Source organism: Pipistrellus hanaki, assembly GCF_964339955.1.
Source record: "Pipistrellus hanaki genome assembly, chromosome: 2".
Taxonomy (NCBI): Eukaryota; Metazoa; Chordata; class Mammalia; order Chiroptera; family Vespertilionidae; genus Pipistrellus; species Pipistrellus hanaki.
In genome coordinates this window covers 80,224,117-80,251,303 of record NC_140504.1, presented here as the reverse complement: position 1 = coordinate 80,251,303, position 27,187 = coordinate 80,224,117, and the positions used below count along the sequence as shown (strand labels likewise).

Here is a 27,187-nt window from a genome sequence, read left to right as displayed (position 1 = left end):
TATCTCATTTATATTATTTTTCTGAATTAATAGCCTACATTATGCATCTCAATATATTCTTATTTGATCTCCATAAAGTTGAATTTTTTAAAAATCTTTATGATCATTTGAATTTCTCCTTCTAGGATTATCTGCTCATGCCTTTTGCTCCTATTAAGACAGAAATAGCTAAAACCCATTTGGCTCAGTGGTAGAGCGTCGATCTGCGGACTGAGGGGTCCCAGGTTCGATTCCGGTCAAGGGCATGTATCTGGGTTGCGGGCACATCCCCAGCAGGGGGTGTGCAAGAGGCAGCTGGTCGATGTTTCTCTCTCATAGACGTTTCTATCTCTCTATATCTCTCCCTTCCTCTCTGTGAAAAATCAATAAAATATATTAAAAAAAAAAAAAAGACAGAAATATTTATGTTTTTCCAAAGCTTTGTCTGTCACATTTTCCAAAGCTTTGTCTGCAAATTTTCCTCTTCATTGATGTCTTTAAACTTGTTCTGTGGTAATTATTGGTGGCTCCTAAGTTTAAATTTTATGTGGTTCAGTATTTCTTTTCTTTAAATTTGGTTTGGTTTTGGTTTCATGAAACCAGAAATAAGTTTAAAACTTTCCATTCCAAGATCAGTCAGATATTTGTTCATATTTTCTACCTAGAGGCCCAGTGCACAAAATTCATGCATGAGGGTGGGGGGGTCCCTCAGCCCGGCCTGCACCATCTCCAATCTGGGAACCCTCGAGTGATGTCCGACTGCCGGTTTAGGCCCTGTGGGATTGGGCCTAAACCGGCAGTTGGACATCCCTCTCAGAATCCAGAACCACTGGCTCCTAACCATTCACCTGCCTGCTGGCCTGATCTCCCTAACTTCTCTACCCTGCCAACCTGATCCCCCTAACTGCTTTCAGCTGCTGACCTGATTACCCCTAACTGCCTCTGCATTGGCCCTGCCATCATGGCTTTGTCCAGAAGATGTCCAGTTTAATTAGCATATTACCCTTTTATTAGTATAGGTTTTAATGGTCTTATTATCTATGTTATATTTAGTTCTTTGATCAAACTTTAATTTATTTTCTTGTATCATGTATGATGAGTTGCCATCAGGTTGGCCTATCTTCCTTATATCTAATTTTGAAAATTATTCCATCCCCCATAGGTATGAAATTTTAAATTTGTTATCCATGAGGTGCTTCTTGTTATAGTGATCAGTTCTGTTTAATTGCTTTCTCTTTCCTGATTGTTGCAGCAGGCCTAAAACTACTTTTAGATACTTGTAGATTATCCTATCTAATAATAGAGTAATATGCAAATTAACCATCACTCCTCGACAAAAATGGCGGCCCCGCTGCTGGAGTGTCCAGCCTGTCTGCAGGAGCAGCGAGGCTGGATCTGCCTCCCAGCTCCACCACTGCTACAGTGTCTGGGCCTGTCAGCCCTGCCGAGGTTGGAGGGGACCAAGCAGTGAGACTTGACCCGCCCCCAGACATGGCAGACAGAGTCTGGACAGCAGGGCATGGAGGTTTCTTTAGCCCAAGGCAGCAGGGAAACCCCAGGCCCTGCCAACAGAGCCCAGACAGCAGGGCTTGGGAGCTTCCTTAGAACAGAAGCGGTGGGGAAGTCCCCCGACATGGCAGACAGAGCCCAGACAGCAGGGCTTGGGAGCTTCCTTAGTAAGGTGGTGGCGGGAACACCCCCAGGCCCCACAGACAGAGCCAGGACAACAGGGCTTGGGGGCTTCCTTAGTGTGTTGGTATTGGCAAAGCCCCCGGGCCTTACAAACAGAGCACATTGTAGGGCATTGGGGCTTCCTTCGCATGGCGCATGGTGGAGGCAGGCAGAGAGCGGAGAGAAGGACACAGGGCCTTCATCTCCATGGCTGCAGGGAAACCTTCAGGCCTGCAGAGAGCAGAGAACCATGGGGAGTGGGCCTGAGCTATCAGTAGGACATCCCCTGAGAGCTCCTGGATTGCAGAGGGTTCAAGTTGGACTGAGGGACCCCCGTGCATGAATTTCGTGCGCCAGGCCTCTAGTATTTAACAATTATGGGGCAAGTTTTTATATCTTCTCCAATATTTTGTTTATTCTTTTATATTATATTTTTTCTTCCTTCTGTATGCATGGTTAATTTTGTGAGATAGCAAAAACTTTTAAGATTTTCATTACAATAGCATTGAGTAAAACACATGTGTCAAACACAAGGCCCGCGGGCCAAATCCAGCCTGCCAGGCCTTGCAATGTGGCCCGCACCGCGCTGTCATCACTGCCCTCCGCTGTCAGTTTATGACATTGTCAGTTTATGACTGTTCAGTAAACCATTCGGCCCGCGATTTAGGCTGGATTTTAGATTTTGGCCCCTTCTCTGATTGAGTTCGACACCCCTAGAGTAAAATATGATCTAAAGAGACTGACTGAATTTTCTATGGAAGAATATGATATCTCTCAGTTTATTTAGGACTTATTTCATGTTTGTCAAAGAAGTTTTATAATTGACTCATGGATTCTATACATTTCTTACTTGTGTTTTTCTTAAGTATTTTATGTTATGGAATGTTAGTATGAATGATAATTTTTTCTTATATCTCCTTTTGGTAATGGCTAGCTCCCAGAAAGGGCACTTATTTTTATTCATTTATCTTTATCTAATTGGCAAAATTCTTATTAATGTGAATCAATTTTTACTTGATTTTCTTGGCTATTTAAAGTAGATGATATTGCCCTGGCCAGTATTGCCAACTGGGCACCAAAGGGTTGTTAGTGTTAGCCTGGGCACCAAAGAGTTGAGGGTTCAATTCCCAGTAAAGTGAACGCTCCCCACCCCATCCCACCCCAGATGGATGCCAGAGATAACCAATTGGTGTGTCTCTCTCACATTGATGTTTCTCTCTCCTCTGTTTCTTTCCTCCGCCTCTCTCCCTTCCACTCACTCTCTAAAAAGCAATGGGAAAAAAAATATATCCTCAGGTGAGGATTAACAACAAAATACAAAATTAAAAAAATAAAGTAGATGATACCTTTTGAATCTAAAAATTTTGTCTGTTTAATCTTTTAAGCAAAACAATAGCCATATCATTAATTTTATAGAGCTATTCCATTAGAAATACATGGTATTCTCAATATTACAAACCAAATATACTACCATTGATTCCTACTTTTTCTCTTTAATTCAAAAGTTATTTTGAAAGAGGTGTCATCAGTGACAAGGTTTTGGGTTAAAATATTTTCAGTTGATGCTTATTTTTATTATTGTATTGTGGATAGAAAATGTGTCCAGCATGGTTTTTATTTGAGATGCTAAAGGAAGGTTTTCTTTTTGGTTTAAATATGTTCAATTTGTAAAATTCCTCTGCACTCTTGAAAAACAGTGAAGTATATGCTGTGTAACACTAAAATGCAGCATTATATTCTATATTTTTATATTATTTTATATGATTGCTCTATTATTCACTTATAGAGATTCATTAAAGTCCATTTTACAATTGTATATATTTCTCATTGAACATCCATTGTATGGTTACTTATATATTGTGGTGCTTTATTATTGAATACTTAAAGATATATAATTATCTTTTTTTCCTATGTTAAATTTATTTTACCCTTTTTAAATTAAATGTATCTTATCTGATATGAGCATTATTATCAGTTCTTTCTTTAGGTTGGTCTAAAGTTTGTTGGCCTGTGTCATTTTATATTTGGATTTTTCATGAAAGCAAAATATTATTAGATTTTATTTTTACCTAATTTGGATACTCAAGGAAAAACAATATTTCCCTCAAATTAGTTTTTAGTTAGATACTAAAAATATCTGGTTCTATTTTACCTGGCCCAAACATTTTTCAGTGTTTTTTGTCCTTTTCTATTTTTTCACTGTTTTTTAACATTGATTAGTCGTTTTTTATTTTGTTTATTCTTTTAGAGAAAAATGCATGTTGACTCAGTTTGAAATTATAGCCAAATGTTCTTGCTATGGATTTCATTACAGTGGTTCTCAACCTTTTTAATGCCACAACCCATTAATACATTTCCTCATGTTGTGGTTACCCCTAACCACAAAATTTATTTTTGTTGCTACTTCATAACTGTAATTTTGCTACTGTTAATGAATCATAATGTAAATATCTGTGTTTTCCGATGGCCTTAGGTGACCCTGCCAGCAGTTCTCAACCTGTGGGTCGTGACCCACTGGTTGAGAACCACTGCTGTAAACACAGACAATGTCTCTTCAAATTCAAGAAGCATTTTCTCAGATCACAATGGCATAAAATTAGAAATAAACAACAATAAAAACAATTTAAAAAATCAAATACCTGGAGGCTAAATAGCATGCTATTAAAGAATGATTTGGTTACCAAAGAGATCAAAGAAGAAATAAAAAGTACCATGCAACAAATGACAATGAAAACACAACAATCAGAAAGGATTTATGCACCCCTCTGTTCATACAGCACAATTTACAATAGCTAAGATTTGGAAATAACCTAAGTGCCCAGTAGGTGAATGGATTAAAAAACAGTGGTACGCCGAAATCGGTTTGGCTCAGTGGATAGAGCGTCAGCCTGGGGACTGAAAGGTCCCGGGTTCGATTCTGGTCAAGGGCATGTACCTTGGTTGCAGGCACATCTCCAGGGTGGGTGTGCAGGAGGCAGGTGATCGATGATTCTCTCTCATCGATGTTTCTAACTCTGTATCCCTCTCTCTTCCTCTTTGTAAAAAATCAATAAAATATATTTTAAAAAAACAAACAATGGTACATCTACACAATGGAATACTATGCTTCCATAAAATAGGACGAACTTTTACCATTTGCAAAAGCATGGAAAGAACTGGAGAGCATTTTGCTAAGCAAAATAAACCAGTTGGAGAAAGATAAATATCACATGATCTCACTCATATGTGGGATATAATTATCAACATAATTTGATTAACAAGAATAGATCCAGAGACAAATGGCAGGGGAGGTGGGGTTAGAGAGCAATCAAAGGATTTGAATTAATGCGTAGCCAATGGATTCAGACACTGAGGTGGTGGGGGCTTGCCCAGGGTGGGAATGGCTGGGAAAGGAGGAGGGCTCATGGGGAAAAAAAGAGACATATGTAAAGCTTTAGACAAAAATAAAAACTGGTTACCAAGCAACATAATATCTAATTAATAGAGGTGCCTGTGGTATTTATTTTCACCCTTAAAATAATGAATGAGGTGATGTGCTGTAATTCAAATGATTGAACCATAGGATCAGAAATTCATGGGTTGGAATCTAAGCTTCATAAATAATGTGTGATTTTAGCAAAATTACCTAATATATCTCAGCCTTAATTTATTCATCTTTAAAATTCTGAATAATAAAAACTATTTTATATACATCACTTGGTGATTAAAGACACACAATAAGTTGGCATGTAAATAGACAATTATTTTTTCTTTCATCTTTGTACTATTCATTTCAGGATTGATATAGTGTCATTAGTAAGGAGTTGATCATGCCTTTATACACCTAGATAACTACCTCAAAATTGCTCTTATATAGGGGATGTGTTCTTGAAAAATCTAAATGCCAGGAGAAGAATTCAAGCAGAATTAACTACACTTGTTTTTCTTTTCCATCCTTAAAGTGTGTGTGTGTGTGTATGTGTGTGTGTGTGTGTGTGTGAAGCACAAAATTTGCAACAAAATGCAATTCTGGAAAAGTAGAAGTAATATGTCATGGGAATTCTTGGAAGGAAATAAAGTTTGGCTATATTAAACAGGTTAAACTTAGAAGCCTAACATTTAAAATTATATTTGCAAGATTTTGATGGATGGGAATGGTCAGACTTAGAACATTTTGTGTGAATACGTAGCCCAATATATTACAAATGCAAAATAAACCTAGGATAGGATCAGGAGATATGCTACAAAGTATATTAACAAATGGAAGTATGATTATTTCCCATGTAATTAACACATTGAAGATGCACATCCTATCCTAGTTGTTTTATATGTATGTTTCCATTTCATTCCCAGATCAATACTAAAAAGAAAGCATCATCTCATTTTATAGAAGAGGAAGCTATTGCCAGTTATACATGGATGATCTGAGGTTATAAATCTTATCACCAGAGAGACATTGAAGGTTTTTTACCAAGGAGGTAAGATGATGGAAAGTGTAAATTCCTATAGTTATTTAATAATTGCTAATTAAAATTCTCAACTTACTCTATGCCAAATGTAAAATAAGAAGCTATTGATTACTACATACATAGGAAGGTCATTAATTATGCGGCAGTTGATGTTGTCTTAGTAGCTTTCGTTATGAAAGCTAGAGGGTCCTCTCCAGCATTTCAGTTTCTTCCTTCTTTGCAACATATCATTGGAGGTGTTTTTGCCCTGTCTGTATATAAATAAAGGTTATCTAGAAAATTATTTCAGGATTTTTCTTCACATTTTCGTTTAGGAATAAGTCAACCCATCTAATTTTATACAAAACATTAGTTTGGATTATTTTTTTCAGTTTCATTTGCAGAAAACTAAACCTTGAGGAAATTTGAAACATGACAGGAAAATATGATTAAGGAAAGGACAAGGTTTACAAACATATTATTTGAAATGGAAGGACTTAGTTGAGTGGCTAGGGAGATGTAATTCTCCTGTAACTGTTCTTACTGAAATCAGGAAGGACTTAGTTGAGTGGCTAGGGAGATGTAATTCTCCTGTAACTGTTCTTACTGAAATCACCAATGACCTCCAAATTAATAAATCAAAAGAGAATCTGCAGTTCTCATCCTATATTATTACTTGGAGTATTTGCTAAAATTTACAGAGACCACTTCTGTTTTTGAGATATGATTGACATACAAAAGCTGCACATATTTAAAGTATACAACTTGATAAAAGTGGTGAGAGAGAGCATTCTTATATTGTTTCAGATCTTGAAGGATAAGTTAGTTGTCGGGTTTTGCTATATGACCTTTATTGTGTTAAAGTAAGTCCTTCTATACCCATTTTTTAAAAGAGTTTTTAACATAAAAGGGTGCTGATTTTTTAGTGAATTATCTGCATCTAAAATGATTGTTATTTTTATCCTTCATTTTGTTAACGTGATGTACCACATTATTTGATTTTTAGATGTTGAACTATCCTTGAATCCCAGAGATAAATCCCACTTGATACTGATGTATTATCCTTGAAATATACTGCTGAAGTTGGTTTATTAATATTTTGTAAGTAAATTTTGCATCAATATTTATCAAGGATATTGACCTGTAGTTTTTTTGTGGCATCTTTTTTAACCTTCAATATCAGTGTGATGCTGGCTTTATAAGGCTTTATAAAATGTGTTTAGAAGTCTTCTCTCTTGTTATATTTTTGGAAAATTTTAATAAGGCTCAGTATTAGTTGTTTTTTTTTTTTTTTTTAATATTTGGTAGAATTCATCTATGAAACCATCTGGTCCTGGGCTTTTTCTTTGAAATACTTTAAATTTCTAATCCAGTTTCCTTATCTGTTGTTAATTGGTTTGCCTTCCTATTTCTTATTTTTAAAATATTTTATTGATCTTTTTTAGAAAGAGAGAAAGGGGGAGAGAGAGAAATATTGATACAAGAGGGAAACATTGATCAACTGCCTCTTGCATGCCCCCTACTGGAAAGCTAGCCCGCAACCCAGGCATGTGCTCTGCATGGGAATTGAACCAGCAAACTTCATTGCATTGGATGATGCCTAACCAACTGAGCCAGACCAGCCCAGGGTATTATTTCTTCTTGATTCAGTCTTGGTCCATTTGTATATTTGTAGGAATCTGTCCATTTCTTCTAGATTTCTATTTTCTTGATATAAAATTATTCATTGTAGTCTCTTATAATCTTTTTTATTTTTGTCTTAGTTGTAATGTCTCCCCTTTCATTTCTGATTTCAATTATTTGAGTCAGTTCTTTTTTTTTATTGGTTAGTCTGATTAAGGATTTGTCAATTTTGGTGAACTTTTCAAAACACTCTTAGTTTTATTGTCTTTTTTTATTATTATTATTCTCTGTTTTATTTTATTTTTTCTTCTCTAATCTTTGAAATTTCTTTCCTTCAGCTAACTTGGGTTTTATTCTTCCTTTTTAATTTCTTAAGGGTAAAATTATATTGCTTATTTCAGATCTTATTTTTTAATATAGGCATTTATCATTATAAAATTCCCTTTGAGAACAGCTTTTTTTTGTTTCACGTGTTTTGGTATTTTATGTTCATTTTTCTTGAGATAATTTCTGATTTCCTGTTTGATTTCTTATTTGATCCAATGTTATTTAAGAGTGTGTTGATTAATTTCCATGTAATTGTGAGTTTTCTCGTTTTCCTTTTTTCTAATTCATTCCGCTGTGGTTGTAAATGTACTTGGAATTATTTCAGTCTTATAGTTGTTAATGTTTGTTCTGTGAGCTGCTATGTCACCTGTCCTGGAGCATATTCTGTGTGTGCTTGAGGAGAATGTGTGTCTGCCCCTGTTGCATGAAATGTTTTGTATATGTCTCTTAGGTCCACTTGTTCTATAGTGTTAATTAAGTCTGCTTTTTCTTGATTTTCTGTCTGGATAATCTATCCCTTATTGGTAGTAGAGTATTGAAGTCTCCTCCTATTATTGCAATGTTGTCTTTTTCTTTCTTCATATCCGCCAATGTTTGCTTTATGTATTAGGACGGTGCTCCAATGTTGTTTGTATATTTATTTATCCTTGGTGAATTTATCTTTTTATGACAATGTCTCTAGAAATTTTGTCTCTAGTTTGTGACTTAAAGTCTGTTTTTCTGATGTAAGTGTATGCACCCATGTTCTCTTTTGGCTACCATTTGAATTGATTATCTTTTCTATCCTTTCACTTTCACCCTATGTGTATCCTTAAATCTAAAGTGAGCCTATTGTAGACAACATACAGTTGGACATTCATTCAGCCACACTATGTCTTTTGCTTGGTGAGTTTAAGTGATTTTCATTTAAAGTAATTATTGATAGGGAATAACTTACTATTGCCATTTGTTCACTGTGTTCTGTCAAATTTTTAATTTTTTGTTCTTTTTCTCTCTTCCTTTGTGATTTGATGGAGTGTGTGTGTGTTAGTTTCTTTTGTAGTAATATGCTTTGATTGTTTTTCTCTTTATCATTTTTGTATCTACTGTAGGATTTCTCTTTAAGGTTATCATGAGTCTTGCATAAAACTTCTTATAGTTATAACATTCCACTATAAGCTAATAACAACTCAACTACAATTTTATAGAAAATCTCTACATTTTCACTACCCTTATTTTTGTTACTGATGTAAAGATTTACTTCCTTTTATATTGTGTATCTCTCAGAAAATTTTTGTGGTTACAGTTATCCTTAACACTTTTGTCTTCAGACACTATATTTTCAAAACTTTCTAATTCGTTTCTACAGCAAAACTCTCCTGATTTTGTTGACTATCTTTTCTATTCTTATCTTGTTAATTAATTTGGTTTTCATGGTACTTGAGAGTCAACAGGCTGTGACAATATCAAGGAGGTATAAGAATAATAAAATCAAGTACCTTTAATCTGGTATAAACATTTTTTACAATCTGGCTTCTACATTTTCAACATAATTTCTAAACCAGATTAACTCATCATTCTGAATTTCTTAACCAAGAACTACTTAGCAGTTACAGCCTCAACAAAATCTTTCTAAAGTCCCTATAGGAGATGTTATTTAATTTACTGGCCACTCACAGCTCTTATTTGTATATATTTATAGTTGAACATGTTACATGTGTGTGTTGTTTATGTATAAAAATATATCCCCTACCTTCACTATGTCACAACCTTCTGTATGGCAAGGACTTGTCTTTAATCACTGTCAATCCAGTGAGTAGTAATTAATATAAGTTTTAAAAACTCAACCAATGCATATTTAATAAGCAAATGAAAGTCCAATGAGTTAATACTCCCTGGGCCTTTTATTTATAGTATCATCTTGGTCATGTCTCTAAACATATTTGTGTCTTTGCTTATTTAACTGTAAAAAAGGTTTAATACCTGAAACCGGTTTGGCTCAATGGATAGAGTGTCAGCCTGCAGACTGAAGGGTCCCAGGCTCGATTCCGGTCAAGGGCATGTACCTTGCTTGCCGGCACATCCCCAGTGTGGGGTGTGCAGGAGGCAGCTGATAGATGATTCTCTCTCATCGACGTTTCTAACTCTCTATCCCTCTCTCTTCCTCTCTGTAAAAAAATCAATAAAATATATATCTTTAAAAAAAAGATATAATAACTCTTGACCTCCTTAAAATCTCCCAATTGTTGTTTGACATCAAAATAAGAAAGCGAATTACAAAAAACATTTTATAAATATAAGGTATTATTTTTAGAAAGCAGAACACTTTGAATGTTATGAGTCTATAGTTTTTCTGAAATTCCAAGTAGCACACACATACATACAGGCATACACACACACACACACACACACACACACACACACACACGACATTAAAAGCTACACTCTGTTTCCCCAAAAATAAGACAGTGTTTTATATTAATTTTTGCTCCCAAAGATGCGCTAGGTCTTATTTTCAGGGGATGTCTTATTTTTCCATGAAAAGAATACTATACACATTTATTGTTAAATGAAAATAAAGGAAATTTATTGCCTGTATATGTTATGATAGTACGGTAGTTGTCAACACAAACCAGACAAACTGTGAATCCTACAGTATCAAGAATTTACTCATTTATTCAATGACAATCATGTCATCATCTTCTGGAACATCATCATAACAATCCAATTTCTGAATTTCCTGGTGAATTTCTTGTGACTCCATTTCTTTCAGAATCAGTGGACCAAATCTCTCATGTTTAGCAATAGCACTGTCTTTAAATGAGTACTTCTTGTCAAGGTAGCCTGCTCGCAGTGCATTTGCAATGCAACTGTCAGTGATTTTCTCCCATGACTTCTTCACCCAAGTCACAACTTCTTGCAGTTTAGGTTTCACAAAGTTTCCACGCTGATTTCTCTCCATTCTATTTTCAGTGTAGTCATTAATTTCTATGTGCAAATTGTCTTTGAATGGCTTGTTGATTGCAATATTAAGAGTCTGGAAATAGGCTATCATTCCTGCGGGAATCATTATCTGGTCTATTTTTCTTTCATGAAGAAATGTCTTCATGTCTTTAGCGCAGTGAGTGCTGGCTGCATCCCAGACTAGCAGACCTCTTTGGCTCCCTCGCATAGCATTAAATCGACCCACTTCCTTATAACTGCTTGTGTGGCCCAGGCTTTTTCAGTTTTAAGAATAAAAATGCCCAAAACATGTACAATCTTTTCCTTCTTGCCCTTAGAAATGATTAAAGGTGGGATTTTAGTGCCATCCAGACAAATTGCCAAAATACAGGAAACACGTGCACTTTCGTAAGCAGTGGAGGGAATGTACACTAAGGAGGCACCCCGCTGTTCAATTGATATTTGAGATGATTGGCCCATAAACACTGCAGTTTCATCCATAGCAATCATGTTGGAAAGGTTGTATTTAGAGAAGTCAGCATCATCAATAAAGGACTTGAATGCAAGTGCTCGCTTAATAACTTGAGTATCTTCCAACCTAAACAATGTTGTAGATCTTCTTAAAGACAGTTCACTTCGCTGAAGGAAATTATCCAGCCAGTGTTGTGATGCTTTGAAGTCTTCGGGGGCTATGTCAAACTGTGGTGCCAATGCAAGGGCAAATTCTTGAATCTGAGCCCTATTCACAACCAAAGCCTTTGCTCTCCTGTCAACAACCCATTCACAGATCAGGTCTTCCAGCTTGGAAAAAAATGGTTGCCGACCTGATCCACACTTGCACTTTTTAGCATTTCTCTTGTCCACTTGTTCAATGAGGTTACCATACTCTGCTTGCCATTTTCAGACCAATCGGATACTCAACATCACTTTTATCCTTAGATCCATACTTAGAATGCTGGCTAACACTTCGTATACAGCCAATAATACTTGTGAATGAATGAATTCATAGCCATAATATGAACAGCCTTAGAATTGATGGGAATCAGTTTGACAACTATAGATGATCATCAGTGTGCTAGATGTGCTTTTATGAACATATTCTTTATTTATAAAAATACATTTTTGGTCTTCCTTTTGAATACAGAGAGCAAAAATGTCACATTATTTCAAAGAAATAATTCTACCTATTTTCAACTCAAGGTAATTTTATAAGAATGAAAGCTCTCAAAAATGAAGTAAGGGAAAGTCATTTTGTTTATCTTTGAACAATCCATTTCTCCAATAATCCTGCCCTAACTTTTGAATTTTTTATAGTTAGGAACATATTTTGTCTTTCCTCCCATAGTCAAAAATGATGTTCAGACTTGATGATAGTGATCATAAGAAATATTACTATGCCAAATCATTTCAAATTGTGCAATAAAAATATGTCATGATAATAAATCTGTATTTTTACTCTTCACACTCTTATTCGCCATAATAAATTATCTTTTCAGTGTGAGTTGCATTATCTCTTGCCAGAAAAGTAGTGTGTATTTCAGATCTTAAAGTTATTTTTTATATATTTAGAGAATTCTAAATAACACTTTTCTGGGTCGTTTGACCTGACTAATAATGAATTTTATAGTCTGCTATAGTATTTATTTACCTTAGCCTAAAATAAACCAGCACCATAATGTGTGAAAATATGCTTTTGTATAATCCCTGGTTTCTCTCTCCTGACTTATTTAGGTAATTACTAAAGAATGTCACAATGTTTGGGGGTCAAATTTAATTTCCTAATCCTGGATCTTGTTCTTTCTCCCATATTCTATTGATAGTACCTTCTTTTATCTAGTCTCAAGCTAAAAGAATAATTTCTTAATGCCTGGTTGTCCTTCATTTCCTATATCAAGCAAGTCACTATATCCTTCAGTTCTGCTTATCTCTGGCATCTATTCCTTCTCCAGCACCATGACTCTTCAAGTTTGATTCATTCTAGTCTTATAGAGACTGATTCACCTGTATTCTCACTACACCATCTCTTCTCCATAAAACCAGAGGAGAGTCATTTCAGAATTATATTCCAAAGTCCTGAAAGGCAGTAGGATTTTGATAATGCTTAATAATTTTGCTAATATGCACTAAATTGCAGAGATATCACTTGAAGTAGGAGATTCTACTACAAGAATATGAATTGTGATGCCAGAGAGGCAGGCTTTTATATCCTGTCTCTTCCTCTACCAGTAGATCATCTTGGGCAAATTTATCTGTCTGGAATCATATTTAACTTTGAGATAAGAATTCACAGTTCATAGGGTTGTTGTGAAAACTAAATAAGATAATGTATACTGAAAGGTATTTCCTCACATGTGTTGAATGCTCAACAGATGTTAGTTCTCTTGCATTCTCCTACCACTTTTAGGCACCATCTTGTTAACAAAACACACCTGCAGAAACTTTCTTAGCCCTCTTGTACTGATTGATAGCTTGTACTAAAGACTTTCTTACTTCTCAAGAAACTTTAGTGAAATCCTGTTCTGTCTAAGGAAATGATTTGCTTCTGCAAATCTTCATTCTACAATAGTTGAAAATGATTTATCTTCGTGTTGTTTTCTTTTTTTTAAAATATATATCAATGAGTTCCCTAGATTACAAGTAAAAATACATATTTCTTAACCTTCTCTACTCTACCTTAGCATAAAAACTCAGCTCTGACACTCATTCTTTTAACTACTTGGCATTCTCATAAAGTTTATGGTCTTTACTGCTTTGTGCCAGTCCAATTAGAATTCCATTCCCTCCTTGAATGTTTAGTAAATGCCTAATATTCTCAGATAAAATCTTCTATAAAACCTTTTCAACCTTTGTTGCATCTCAGGAAGTCAGTTTTTTCCAGCTTAGTATTCCCATTACAGTTCTTATAAAATATTTCTCATTTTTTAATTATAGGTAATATACAGTATTATATTGATTTCTAGTGTACAAGCCTGTGATTAGACATTTATATAACTCATTAAGTGATCATCCTGATAAACATAGTACCAATCTGAAATCATATTGTAATAGTTATTATATATATATTCTCTATGCTGTGTTTTATATCCCCATGACTATTCTGTAACTACCAATTTGTACTTCTAAACCTCTTCTCTTTTTTCACCCATCCCCCAATGCACCTCTCATCTGACAACTGTCAAAATGTTCTCTGCTTTTATGAGTCTGTTGGTTAATTTTGTTTTTTAAATTCCAAATATAAGTGAAATATCTGGCATTAGTCTTTCTCTGTCTGATTTACTTCACTCAGCAAAATGACCTCTAAATCTATCCATGTTGTTGCAGATAGCAATATTTGATCCTTTTATATATGTGCACCACTTTTTTTCTTCTTTTTTGTTAGTTCTCATTTGAGGATATTTTTTTTTTCCATTGACTTTTAGAGACGGTGAAAGGGATGGTGGGGGGGAGAGAAAGAGAGAAAGAAACATCAGTGTGATAGACTCACATTGGTTGGTTACCTTCAGCACATGCCCAGATTGGGGCTGGAGATTGAACCTGCAACCCAGATATGTGCAGTTGACTGGAAATCAAATCTGTTACCCTTTGGTATGCAGGCCAACACTCTAACCACTGGCCAGGGCTGTATGCACCACTTCTTTAGCCATTTATCTATTTATGGGCACTTAGGTTGTTTCCATATCTTGGCTATTATAAATAATGCTGCAATGAACATATGTATGTATATGTCTTTAATTTAGTGCTTTGGGTTTCTTCTGATAAATATCCGGAGGTGGAATTGCTGGGTCTTTTTTTGTCTCTTGTTATTCCCTTTGTTTTAAACTCTATTTTGTCTGGTTTAAGTATTGCCATCCCAGTGTTTTTTGCTTGTTTGTTTGTTTATTTGTTTCCATTTTCATGAAGTATCTTTTTCTATCTCTCACTTTTAATCTGTCTTTTGATCTGAAGTGAGACTCTTGAAGTATACAGCATATGTAAGGGGTTTGTTTTGTTATTCATTCAGCCACCTTATGTCTTTTGGTTGGAGCATATAATACATTTGCATTTAAGTTAATTATTGATAGAAATATTTTATTGCCATTTTATTGTTCATATTTTTTATCTCATTTTTCTTCTCCTTAAAGAAGTCCCTTTAACTTTTCTTGGAATACTGGTTTGTTGGTGATGAACTCCTTTAGATTTTTCTTGTCTGGGAAGTTCTTTGTCTTTCCTTTGATTCTAAATAATAGCTTTGCTGGGTATTTTACTAGTAGGTCCTAGCTTTTCATCACTTTGAATATTTCTTACCACTCCCTTCTGCCCGAAAAAGTTTCTGTTGAGAAATCAGCAAACAGTTTTATAGGACCTCCTTTGAAGGACCTCCCTGCATTTCTCTTGCTGCTTTTAAGATTCTCTCTTTGTCTTAAACTTTTTTTTAATATATATTTTTATTGATTTTTTACAAAGAGGAAGGGAGAGAGATAACTAGAAACGTTGATGAGAGAGAAACACCGACCAGCTGCTTCTTGCACACTCCCTACCGGGGATGTGCCTGCAACCAACGTACATGCCCTTGACCGGAATCAGACCTGGGACCTTTCAGTCCGCAGGCCGATGCTCTATCCACTGAGCCAAACCGGTTTCGGCTGTCTTTAAATTTTTGCATTTTAATTGTGATGTGTCTTGGTGTGGTCCTCTTTGTATTAATTTTGTTTGAGACTCTCTGCACTTTCCGGATTGTATTCAATATATCTATTTCCTTCACCAGGTTAGAGAAGTTTTCTGTCATTGTATTTTCAAATAGGTTTCCAAATTCTTGCTCTTTCTCTTCTCCATTCTGCCTCCCCATGATACAAAAATTGGTTTGTTTGAAGTTGTCCCAGAGGCTCTTTACGCTATTCTCATTTTTAATTTTTTTTTCTTTTTTCTGTCCTGATTTGGGTGTTTTCTACTTCCTTATCTTACAAACTTCTGATTTGACCTTCTGCTTCATTTACTCTACCATTGATTCCCTGTAATGTATTCTTTATTTCAGTTAGTGTATTCTTTACTTCTGACTGATTCTTTTGTATGTTCTCTATCTCTTTGTTTTCTAATCTCTTTGTTGACATTCTTATTAAGTTTTTCTATTCTTCCACTAAGTTCATTAGCATCCTTACAACCAATATTTTGAACTTTGCATTTGGTAGATCACTTGTATTCACTTTGTTTAGTTCTTTTACTATTTTTGTTGTTGTTCTGTTTTTTTGTTTTGTTTTGTTTTGTTTTTTTGGAACATGTTTCTTTTGTCTCTTCATTTTCGCTTTCTCCCTGTGTTTGTTTACATGTATTATATAGATCTGCGACATCTCGCAGTTTGGTAGAGTGGTCTAGTAGGAGTGGTCCTTAGTAGGAGTCCTGTAGGTTCCAGTGACACAGACACCCAAGCTAGGTCCTCCAAGTGCCCCCCCCCCAAATTTGGACTGCTGTAGTTGAGCCTTAATTGCTGTTGGCACCTTAATGGGAACGATTTACTGATCAGCTGTAAGGACTGTGGAGGATCTGCTGTACATATGATTACACAGAGCAGAATTCACTTCAGCAGGGCTCAGGTATTGGCCAAGTCATTCTTTGAATATGTCACTCATGCAAATGGTTAGGTGATACTTTGGCAAGGTCTGAAGCTGTCCACTTGGTGCACTGGTTCTGGGGCCTCCTGGGATATGCAGATCAGGGTCAGCCACCACCTGTGCAGTGCCCAGGCCACTCAACATCAACTACAAAGAGATCTGCAGATGGCTGCTACTTGTGCTAGACTTGGAGGTTCCCAGTAGAGGCTAAACTGTGAACCAAGGCCACCTGCCAATAGGGCCATGCCTAAGGTCACTTAGAGGTACAGGTACACCAAGGCTAGGTGCTGCTTGCTTTAGATATTTTAGAAAAGTCAGCAACATAAGGCGAGACTGGCTGTTTGTATGGAGAAGCCACTGGAAGCAGCTTAAGTGGGCCCAGAAGTTGAGTGGTGTAGGGCAGTGTTTCCCAACCTTCTCTCATGATGAGAATCACCTGGTGGAGTTGTTAAAACACAGATTCCTGAATCCCAACTAAGAAGTGCTAAACTAGAATTTTTGGGAACATATAGGTAAAATTGCATACCTAACTTAGTGCTCTGTATATAACATCTGTGTTAGAGCACTAGTTAAGTATACAATTTTACCTATATGTTCCCAAAAATTCTAGTTTAGCACTTCTTAGTTGGGATTCAGGAATCTGTGTTTTAACAACTCCACCAGGTGATTCTCATCATGAGAGAAGGTTGGGAAACACTGGTATAGGGTGTCAGAAAATCACCTGGGTGGGCAAGCAGTGTGAACCAGATTGATTGAGACTCAGATATGGTACACCCATTCTTGCTCTGTTGGGTGAAGACTCTCTGCCAGCACTTTTGTCTGGAAAACAGCTGCCCCCTAGCTCTTACCCTGATGCCAGACACTTCAATTTCTCCCTTCATGCCTCTGATGCTTTTCGAGCTGCTGCCCTAGCATTGGAGCTCAAAGCCAGTGAGTCTGAGTAAGTACATGCATTTGGCCCTTTATGAGGAGTACCTAGTACTGCAGCAAGCCTTAGTCTCACTCAGCCACATTCCCTGATGTACAGGGAACACCAAGGCTAGGTTCTGCTTGTTTGAGAGATTTTAGGAAAGTCATCAGTGTGAGCCAAGAGTGGCAGATGGTTTTCACAGCCAGAAGTTATAAGCACTTCTCTTCCTGGAACCATGGGTTGGGGGCCCTGGTATGTGGCTAGAACTCCTCGCTCCTCACAAGGGACTGAGATATTTCTCTCAATTTTTAATCGCCACACATGGGTGTGGGGCTAACCCATTTAGCTTCTCCACCCCCTTCTAGCAGTCTCACTGTGGCTTCTTCTCTACATCCTTAGTAATAGGACTTTTGTTCAGTTAGGTTTCAGGTGATTCTGAATGATGGTTCTGTAGTTGATGTGGTTGAGGGAGGTTCTGAGTACCATGTTTACCTACACTGCCATCTTGACCAGAAGCAATCTTTTCACTTTGATATGTCTCTATAAGGATGTATCTTGTAATGTTCATTCTATTGTTATACTATTTGTCTTATCCAATATCATACAAATGGATAACAGTACCACACTATCTAGAAGATCTATGAAATAGTAATGAATATGAAGGTTTTATTTTCATTACTATTGAATATTTTTCTTTTCTTAGATTTTCGTTGTCAAACTATGCAATCATTTTATATTCTATATTTTAACAAATATGATTTATATGCTATTTTCATACGATTTAGAACACCAAGATTTAAAAATCTAGATGCATACTCTGGTATGTGTACTTATTTTATTTGCATGAAAATAAGATTCAGCCACTGTGATTTCAAAGTTGAGAAATTTCAAATCCCTCTTAAAATAAAACCTTAGAAAAATTAATAATATTTTAAGCAGTTTACTAAGTAAATAAATTGGAAAGCAATGAAGCATAGTTTTAATAATCTTCTAAATAAACACTTATTACCAGAGTTCTTTCATATTGCAAATTTATTTCAGAAAATATATATCCCTACCTTGACAGTCCTATGGGGGGGGGAAAACTCCTTACTTTGAAATTTTTAATAATTCCATCTGGAAATAGGGAAGCAATTGCACTATCTCTGTACTTGTGTGTTATATTATTTACATTATTTTAACGTCCTTTTATAAATTCTTTTCCATCTTTCAAGAAATCTAATAGGTTAACATATATCTCTACATTCTTCAGTTTGGGCATGAGAATTTTCAAAACTCCACTTTGTAAAATTACTGATGAAGTGACAACTTTGTATTTTCTGACATAAACATGAGCTGTTCAATTAGTTAAGCATTAAAAAATCTCATGCTTGGGGAAAGATAAGAATTTTTAAGGCCTTTTTTATTACTTGAAAATGAATTTTATAACAAATTCAATTTAAGTATAAATATAACTTTTAATTATCTGTAATAATGGTGAATGGAAAATTGAAATCTATAGATTAAATTTTATTTTAAAAAGCACATTGAATCTTTGTTCCCAATGAGCTTCTTAACTTTGCTCAGAGGTGAAAATTAATTTGTGTGGATTCTGTCTTTTTAAATATGGCACCTCACCCATGGAGGAGGAGCTGATCAGCAGTAAATTAGTTACTAGTAGAAAGTAGTGGGGGGAAAGTGAAATCATAAATTAAAGGACTTGAATCAAACACAAAATTCATATCTAAGCCCTGAAAATTCAACATGAAATAAGTCTGCATTTTTATTTTTATAATATAAATAGACATTCTAAGAACTAAATACAAAGCATGTTGAGTGTAAAATTTTCTAAAAAGGATCCTTTTTTATCATTTGAAAATATGATTAGTACTTTTTGGTTTAACTTTCTGGATTAGAAAATACAGATAACTGTCTCATATTTTATCAATCCATTTGTTCCCAAGCAACAAAACAAAACAAACAACAACAGTTTCTCTGTTTCCTTTCTGGATTTTTCAAGTGTAGTTTATCAACAGAAAACCATTTCAAAGGTGGACAGTAATGGGTTTTTTTTATTTGCTGTGCAAAGTCAGAATGAAAAAACAAACAAACAACAAAAAAAAAACAACCCACAAGTCAGTAAGATCAGTCGGATGCTATCTTTAGTTCTGCCTCTCTCTTTGGAAAGGATCACCACCCAACCAGCTCCAGACAATGGAGCAAACACAGCAGCAACCACAGATGGCTTCTTTCAGCAATCTCACCAACTTCCTTCTGTGTGTTGAAAACACCTCCGTTTTATCTCCAGACTCTGATATTTTGGTTGAGTAACTTCATGCAAAAGATCCATTTGATTTCTAAAAGAATATTTATTTCCATTTATTATCATTTGTAAGTAACTTGCAGAATCTGAAATCCAGCACTGAAATTGTCAAGTGAAGCATAAGTGACATGTTGGATGTGCCTACAGAAATTATCATCTTTTTTAATAAGCTAAAACTCAAATCCTCCTTTCAGGAGAAAGCATTTGGAGCAGTACCCCTCACAATTACCCTCTTGGGAGTTCCCATTTCCTCAGGGATCCCTTGATTACCTTCCCACATCCACCCTAGAGTGAGTGGGACTGAGAAAGCACTGCATCTAGGTGTTCACACTTGACTTCCATTCCAGGCATATAATTACTACTCTTTGCTGCTTTGAATAAATAAGACACACCATTATTCTCATGGGGATAATAAAAAGGTCCTCCTTTGGAAAGGGTTCATTTGTTTAAATTGTTTGAGCCCTAGTCAGATGGCTCAGTTGATTGAAGCATCATCCCATACACAGGTCGCAGGTTTGATTCACACTTGGGGCACATGCCTAGGTTGTGAGTTCGATCCCCAGTCAGCATACATATGGAATGCAACTGATTGATTTTCTCTCTCACATTTATGTTTCTCTCTCTCTCTCTCTCTCTCTCTCTCTCTCTCTCTCTCTCTCTCTCTCTCTCTTTTATAGTCAATGATTATAGCACACACATTGACATTTGAAGTAGAAATGAGGATTTTTGTTGCTGTTTTGTGTGGAGTTTTTAACCTTGACCTGAGGATATTTTTTCTATTGCTTTTCAGGGAGAGTTGAAGGGATAGAGGGGAGGAGATAGAGTGGGCGAGGGGGAGAAAGAGAGAAACATCAATGGGAGAGAAGCACATGAACCGGTTGCCTCCCCCACATGTTTTGACTGAGTGCAAGGAGCAAACCTGCAACCCAAGTACTTGTCCTTGACTGGGAATTGAATCTGAGACATTTCATGCACAATCCAATGCTCTAACTACTAAGCAACACAGGCCAGGGCAGAAATTAGTTTTAAATAATATTACATATAAGCAGGGACTGTGTCCTATTCAGTGCCATGTCCATAGTCTGGCATTTAATCAATAGTTGATAAATGGGAAAACAATCAATATAAAAGGCAAATCCATAGCTATCCTTCTGGTTCCTATAAGTAGTAGTAGTGCATGACCTCAGGATAGCCTAAGTAGCTCTTTAGGTGTTCTTATTATGTGAATTATAGGAATTTGCTAATGTGATAGACAAGCATTATAATACTGTAAAGTGATAGCCTAATTAGAGTAAACAAAACATTTTATTTGCTGTGCAAAGTAAGAATGCAAACACACACACACACAAAATATATATATATATTTAATAATAATAAAAAATATAATAATAATATATATAATAATATATGCACCTAAGTCATTTATTTACTCAGTACCTTCAGACTCAGACTATTAGGTTAGTTAGGTCATTAGCACATTAGAAGGTATACACAAATATTGGTTATTGTCTACCACCTCTAACATTTTTTGAGAGAATAGAATAGAACACTGCTTATTAGCAGGGTGCTGGCTCATGACTATGGCTTAGTGAACAGTACTAATACTACTATCACTACTACAGATTGAAAATAGTGAATTATGTATTTGTCCAAAGGATTAAAAGAAGTTTAATGGTTTGCAGAATTAAAAAACTGTTTTAAAAAGCATCAGAAGCAGCAATGATGAAAAGGGCATAGACTTTATGTCAAACAGATATACATTTGCCTTTACTAGTTGCATAACACTGACATGTTTATAGTTAACATGAAGTGAAAAATACTGATCCTGTAAGATTCTTGTGAAGATTAATAAGATATGCATATGAAATACTGACAGAAAGTAAGTATTTCATCAATGTTATTTCCTACTCTACTTTCAAAAAAAATGATTTGATTCTTGGGACTAATTTCCCCAGCATACAAAATACATCTTTGGATTTCAACCAATAGGAAGTTCAGATTATAGGCAAAAAGGAATTAAGTTCCACTAAGTGATTTCTGCTCCTTATAGTTTCCAACTATCATCTTTAAATTGTCTCTTATTTGCCAGACTAAATTGATGAATATATCCTACTTGTAGATAAAAAGCATTGTATTTAGTAAGTATTCACAATTTTAAAATCTTTAGTATGAAGTTAAGACGTGGATGAATTTTTGCATTTTTCTAACAATTCATAAAATTGAATTGAAGTAAGATTCAGGGTAATAGCATCAACATCAAAAAAGAGAAGTAGGGGGAGAGAAACACTGGCAGGTGGTTTGATGAGTGAGTGATTTATAATAATAATGAATTGAAGCCCTTTCCAAAAATGTACTTACCAAAAGAGTGCTTTAAAAACATAACCTATATTGCTAAATTAGAAATAATTTTAAAAATAAAATGGGCAACTCTGACTGGCTCAGTATGAATCTATGAACCCGGAGGTCACAATTCCATTCATGGGGTTGCAGCTCAGATCACCATTAGGGGGCATACAAGAGGCAGCCAATCAATGATTCTTTCTCATCATTGATGTTCTATCTCTCTCTCCCTCTCCCTTCCTCTTTGAAATCAACTATATATATATATATATATATATATATATATATATATATATATATTTTTTTAATTGGAATGAGAAAATGTTGTTAATCATTGATTTCCCCTCCTTCCCCCCCCCCACCCCCCCACTTTGGGACAGTGACATTGCTTGAGAATAACAGATGGTGGGCTGGTATCTGAATGTTGTTTTCTCCCCCAGCTGGCTGCTAGAACTTTTTGACTACTTAACAGTCTATTTCACCTGGCACCATTAACTAAAGGGGGATTTTCCTCTTCAGTGTATTTACAATGGTTCCAGCAGAGACTAGGTATCCTTCTGAACACGGAAAAGGACCTAGAACCTCACCAGGTACCAGGGAAGTAGGTTTGTAGGAAGTAGGGAAGTAGGTACCAGGGAAGTAGGAGTCCATCTACTATTTTGTCTGATTGTCTGTGTGCCAGGCACTCTACTATGTTGCCAGATTAAATCTGTTTTGTACATTTTCCAAGTTAATTAGATGAAAGAACACTAAAGATATTTAAATTTTAAAATAGGTCTACCTAACCTAAATTTTTGGACTCTGTAAATGACATAAAAGTATTCTTGGCATCAAAATTGTAATTTAAAAAGTTGATCTGTTCTCTACAGTCTGTCACATTTATTTTAAAACTAGAGGCCCAATGCTAGAAATTTGTGCACAATAGGGTCCTTAGCCACTGCTGACCAGGGCCTTCCTGCATTCCAAGCCACCCCCTGGTGGTCAACACACGTCATAGTGAGCGATCAAACTCCCAAGGGGACACTGCGTATTAGGCTTATATATATATATAGATATCTAGTTGTAAAAACAGTTTGTTTATCTGAAAGGGATCTTGAAAATAATTTTGATTTTTCCAGGAAATTTACAAGAGTTTTGTCTAAATTAGTTTGTGCTGATTCATGATATTGGTGGATGTTTACTATCATCGATTTATTTATTTATTTTATTATAATTATTTTAGTTAAGCAAAGGATTGTATGGTGCCTTTCCAAGTCCTCATTTCTATAGTGAGTAATACTGAATGCTCTCTAAGCATTTTAATTGAGATTGCTAAGAGCATAGTTCTGTTACACAGATGACTTCTTATGATTGCAACACTGCTGAAATTAAAAATCGACATAGCTTACATCAAATAAGGCATGAGTGGGGCAGAGTGGGAGGGCAATGGGACAATAAACAAACATATGTAATACCTTAATAAAGAAAAAAATTTTAAAGAGAAAATTTTAACAAATTAGCTGAAATTTAAACTGGGTTTCTTTCACCGTTTAAAATATTTTTCATGCTTTTCATTAAATTGAAAAGAATTTCACTTTTTCTGGTTATTAAATTAATATATTTTTGATATAAAAATATGAATACTATCAGAGATTATATATAAAAATGTGAAAGTTTTCTATAATCTACCTCCACAGAAATAATAATTGTCAATCAGTGTTTTTAGCCCAGTGTTCAATTTATTTATTGTTATTAGTTAAATCTCTCAATTTAGTATGTTATCTATGTGTGGACCATTTTTTTTTTTATAATTCCCCCATTGTGTGTGTGTGTGTGTGTGTGTGTGTATGTGTGTGTATATGTGTGTTTGAATATATACACTCAGTTTCTCATTCAAACTTTCCAGGAATTAGGCAATTCATTGTTTTATAGTTCTATAGTTCTCCACTCTAGAACAATGCATAACATGCATCTTTTGGAACTGTGAGTGCTGATCTGTTTTGTAAACTGGACAGAGTAGCTCTCTGTATTCTTCCTTTGATATAAAACAGAAATCTTTCTAATGGTTTTCTTAAATTAGCACAGTAAAAAGTATGTGCTTTTGTTGCCCAATTGACTAATCTTACTATTTTCTTAATTTATCTTTATTGTTGAAAGTATCACAGATGTCCTTCTTTTCCACCACCCCCTCTCCCAATTGAGCCTCCTCCACCCCACACACCACCCCCAGACCTTTCCCACACTATTGTCTGTGTTCATGGGTTATGCATATATGCAAATAAATTCTTCGGTTAATCTCTTCCCTACTCTCCCTCCCCTTTCCCTCTAAGATTCATCAGTACCATGGTTCTATGTCTCTGGATCTATTTTCTTCATCAGTTTATTTTGTTCATTAGATTCCACCTAAGAGACCACATAATCAGTTCAACCTTATCAGATAAGAGTGCTTAATCAGTTTTGTTTTAATGTAAAAAATGAAAACCATTTTTAATTTCTTAATGGATATAATAATCCCATGAGAAGATTAGTTTTTGGAGCTTATTAACTCACATCTGTCCTATGAAGATTTTACTTTAATTTAATAGTACCCATATGACATACAGAACCTTTTGTGATCTAATGGTACTAAATTTTCCAACCCCAATTCCTATTACCTTTGTCTTTCATGCCTCCCCCTGAACAAACACATGGTCTCTCAAGAAGAAACAAATTTGTTTTATCCACTCATGTTTCATTGCACCCTTGCATGTGTCATTTCTTCTCTTTCTTTCTGTTTTCCCACACCATTCTGAAAAGTCTTACTTGTACCTCTTATAGCAAATTGTTCCTATCTATTCCCAACTAACTTTGTGATGCATATAATTTTATGCAATCTGTTTATTATGTTTATCTTGGTATCTTATAATTGTGATGAATTTATGTCTCTTCCAACAGTATAAACCTAGCATACGTTAAGTGCTTAATAATTAGTTGATGAATGAGTGAGTGGATGGATCAGTGGTTGGATGATGGGTGCATAGGTGGATGAATGAATAAATAGATGAAAAAATAGATGAATATATAACTAGATGCATATCTGGATGGAAGTATGGAACTCCCTAAGACAAAGGAACTCCATTTATTCTACAGACCCAAAGTTCTGCTCTCTAACTGAGAATTTATATGTAGAAGTATGCATGATTACTAAATGTTCAAAATATCAGAAAAAGTCAACATTGATAGTGGTTTATATCCTAGGATTGATCGCCCACAACTGCCCTCCCCTGTTGGCCTGACCACCAAAACTGCCCTCCTTTGCAGGTCTGGTCCCTCCCAATTCCCCTCCCCTGCTGGCCATCTTATGTCCACATGGGGGCAGGATCTTTGACCACATGGGGGCAACTATCTTGTGTGTTGGATAGGATAGAGGCCTGGTGCATGGGTAGGGGCCAGCTGGTTTTCTCAGAAGGGTGTCCCGGATCAGGGTGGGGGTTCCCTTGGGGCATGAGGCAGCCTGGGCGAGGGACCTGTGGTGGTTTTCAGGCCAGCCATGCCTCCCAGCGACCCAAGTGGAGGCCCTGGTAATTGGAATTTATTTATCCTCTAAAACTGAAACTTTGTAACCTGGAGCAGAGCCAAGCCTCCTTCTCGCTCCATGGTGGCAGCCATTTCTGTTAGAATTTGTGTATCTTCTATAATTGAAACTTTTTAGCCTTAAGCGGAGGCCTGGGCCGGCCAGGGCTGCAGAACCTTGGCTTCCTCCATTGCCCCAGGGCAGCCATAGCCTCCTGCTCTTCCAGCTCCATGGCTGCCGCAATTTCTGTTGTAATTTATTTACCTTCTATTATTGAAACTTTGTATCCTTGAGTGGAGGTCTGGGCTGTGTGGAAAGCTTGGCTTCCTCCATTGCCAGGGAAACCCAAGCTTCCCTCCTACTCATTCTGTGGCCATAGCAACCTTGGTTGGGGGTTAATTTGAATACTCACTCCTGATTGGTGGTGTGGCTTGTGAATGTAGTGGAGTGAAGGTTAATTTGAATATTATTCTTTTGTTAGATAGGATTACCAGGTAAGGTATCAAGCATTAGAAACACAAGCATATCAAATGCAATCCTAACCTTCAAGGGGCTCACAGTCTTGAGAATTTAGACAAAACAAACTGCTTTAAATTCTGATCCGGAATGAAAAAATAATAAGCGAAAGGACACAAATTACAATACAGTGTGTGATAAGATCTCTGAGATAAGTTAATATAGCTTCATATCATGTGAGTTAATTTTGTAGTCTTAGATTTGTGGAGTGGAATGGTCGAGCCTGAAATTCATTTTAGGTCTAATGTCCATTAATTTTAATATATAGAAAGAAAATGAGGCACAGAAATAATAAATCCCTTGAGGCCTTAATAAATTTCAGCTCATGCTGATGTTTTCTCTATAGGCACAGAGAAAATGTGTAAGAATAAGTGGGTATATGTCATCAATCTAAATCATAATTTAAGATTAAGGAAGTATGGCCCTAGCCAGGCGGCTCAGTGGGTTGGAGCATCATCCCGTACACCAAAAAGGCGGTGGGTTTGATTCCCAGTCATTGCACATACCTAGGTTGCGGATTCTAGGTTGGGTTGCATATGGGAGGCAACTCATCGATGTTTCTCTCTATCTCACCCTCACTCCCGTCCCACCCTTCCTCTCCCTCCCCTCTCTATCTAAAATGAATAAAAATGTGTTCTCAGATGAGGATTTAAAAAGAAAAGATTAAGGCAGTTTATTATTGCAATATGATTTGGTTCTTCTCTAACATTCTAGTTTTAAAGTAAAAACAAATATTTTTTATTAAAAAGAATTATTTTTTAATCAAAAATATGAAATTAGTACCTATCATGTGCAAGGCTGGTTGATATAACTACTGAGATATGGTAGTAATCACTTTCCTTTTTTTCTTGAGAGCTATTTTACCTGTTTTTTTTAATGCTTTGGATTTACATAAATATAATATTTTTTTATTTATTCTTCTGAGTTATATTTACCAGCTGAAATTATTCTTATAAGAAATGTTTGTTAATAACTGGGGAGAAATTCAAATTATATATTTACACTAATTTGCAATTCTCTGTTAAGAATAAACTACTAGAGGTGAAAACTGTT

General features: G+C 35.7%; 1 protein-coding gene across 4 annotated transcripts in view; it reads left to right on the top strand.

Annotated features, from left to right (window-relative positions):
- Window positions 1-27,187, top strand: part of HTR1F (5-hydroxytryptamine receptor 1F) — an 88,134-nt gene that overhangs the window by 12,699 nt on the left and 48,248 nt on the right. Inside the window, exons 2-3 of one of the 4 annotated variants that reach the window (XR_014794271.1) lie at window positions 5,983-6,107; window positions 7,084-7,155. The exons of 2 other annotated variants lie outside the window; for them this stretch is intronic. The gene's annotated coding sequence lies outside the window, so the exon portion shown is untranslated. Of the gene's footprint in view, window positions 1-5,982; window positions 6,108-7,083; window positions 7,156-27,187 lie in introns of those variants that run through there. One more of the 4 variants, XM_084875541.1, reaches the window with a different exon arrangement.